Source organism: Ipomoea nil, unplaced genomic scaffold (genome assembly GCF_001879475.1).
Source record: "Ipomoea nil cultivar Tokyo-kokei standard unplaced genomic scaffold, Asagao_1.1 scaffold2277, whole genome shotgun sequence".
NCBI classification, from domain to species: Eukaryota; Viridiplantae; Streptophyta; class Magnoliopsida; order Solanales; family Convolvulaceae; genus Ipomoea; species Ipomoea nil.
In genome coordinates, this window is record NW_017618705.1 from 10,802 (window position 1) to 13,166 (window position 2,365).

Here is a 2,365-nt window from a genome sequence, read left to right on the forward strand (position 1 = left end):
AATCATACTAGTAATAATAATAAGAAGAATCCTCCCAAATACTCTTTCAGGTCGGGGTGCAGCGGGCCCTTAGGATTGGGGTTCATCCTTTTGGAAGAATAATAATAAGATGAAGAAATAAATAAATAAATAAATCTGTGCGCTAGGGAAAAGGGGAAAAGCTGTCGAAAGGCAAAGCAAAAATAACGCTAATCTGTGCGCAAGGAGGAGGGGAAAAGCAAAGCAAAAATAACGAACGCGTATAGCAAAAATCGAACGGTTGACCTCCTAACACTTATTAATGTGCACCTATGCATTCTCCAATTCTCCATTGGAGAGGTTTGAATTAGACTTCTCCAAAAATATATATAAAGTTGGAGAATAAAGAGAAGTTAGGCAATTGTAAAGATAATTTTAATAAAAAAGTTTATCATTTTCTATTCTTTCATTTCTCTAATTCTTTATTTTTCCAGAAAATCCTTCAGTTTTTCATTTTAGTAAACAATCCCCAAGTATTGCCTATATCATATTACTCCCTTTTTTTTTTTTTTTTGTTTTTCGGGTCTTGCTTCCTGAACTCCTACATACGTAAGCTATTTTGTATAGCAACCACGTTCTTGTATCCTTTTTTTCCAATGTGGTAAGTCATAGATGCAGAAATTATTAAAAGATGATGTTAGTATGCATGTTACGTTAATTTAAATCAACGTAACGTACGTTCTTCACGAGTATTTGATGAAGGATCAAAATAGTATTTATGATAAGCCGAAAGGGCAACTCCGCATCAGTAATACTATTTTGATCCTTCATCAGTATTGCTCTATATAAACTCCGCATGCGCACCATGTTAAAACACCAATTCAAACAAAATTTCTCTTGTTCTTAGCTACCTACAAACATCGCAATATATATATATATATATATATATATATATATATATATATATATATATATATATATATATATATATATATGGGCAGATCGATCAGAATAGCTTAATGGGTACCGTGAAGAACAGCCAATCTGAGCTTGATGATGAGCGCATCTTCAATACCACAAGTAGTCTACTTTTGGATCCTGAAGAGTTCTGGAGACAATCCCACATGGTTGTTGATTTCCTCGCTGATTACTTTCACAACGTCGGCAACTATCCGGTCCGTAGCCAAGTTGGACCGGGTTATCTCCGGAAAACTCTAACGGAAGCTGCCCCCAATACCCCGGAACCCCTTGAAAACATCCTCCGGGATGTATACAACCATATACTTCCGGGGATTACACATTGGCAAAGTCCTAATTTCTTTGCTTACTTTCCTTGCATCTCTAGCACCCCCGGCATTCTCGGCGAAATCCTTAGTTCTGGCCTCAACGTCGTCGGCTTTAACTGGATAGCATCGCCGGCGGCCACCGAGCTCGAGAGCATTGTGATGGATTGGTTTGGGAAGTTGCTAAGACTTCCCACTTCTTTCATTTTCTCCGGCGGCGGTGGAGGGGTACTCCAAGGTACCACATGCGAAGCCATGGTGTGCACTATTGTGGCCGCCAGGGAAAAAATGTTGGGCAAGATTGGGAGAGACAATTTGGGAAGCTTGTTGTCTATTCATCCGATCAAACACACTTTTCACTAAAAAAGGCCGCACATATTGCCGGCATAAACCCCGACAACATTCGTGTCATCGAGACTACTAAAGCTGACCTGTTTGTTTTATCCCCAACAAGCACTTCAATCCTCTATTCTTTGCGATATTGAACAAGGCCTAATCCCGTTGTATTTATGCGCGACGCTAGGGACAACGGCATGTTAGACTAAAATATCACATGCACCAAAGAATATGTGATCATAGGATCGACTAACCTTCAGCCATAGTTTCTATTACGGTTGAGCGATCCGGACTGCTGCAGAGATAACGAGTATTTTGTCTCTCACTTTACTCAGCTCTCTCTAGATGGTGTATGAGGTATGTAATGTGAGCAGTGAGAGGACTAGTGACCTTATATAACCACTGGCCATCATTGTGGTTGATTGTCTTTAGGTCTCCTAAACCCTAACCAGACTCCTAATCATAATGGTAGTCTAGCTATTAGGTTATTAGTGTTGCACCACATATCAAATATTGAATATTATCATAACTTATCCTAATGTTATAATAATAGTAACGGATAAACGTTACATTCTCCCACTTGGTGCAAGCACTACCACTCAATAACAGAAAAACACCAACCATAATGATATGTTCTCATTAGCACGAGTAGTATCCATTATGATCAAATGCAAACTGCCATTGAGCACTTAATTAGGAAACAAAACCCAACGAAATAAACCTTATGTTTATTCCAAGTCCCTGAAGTACATTTTCTCATCAATATGAAGCAAATGAAGGTGTACACA

At 38.8% G+C, this 2,365-nt stretch overlaps 1 pseudogene; it reads left to right on the top strand.

The window, feature by feature from the left end:
- Positions 1-977: 977 nt before the first annotated feature.
- Positions 978-1,781, top strand: LOC109150320 (annotated as a pseudogene).
- Positions 1,782-2,365: the final 584 nt, after the last annotated feature.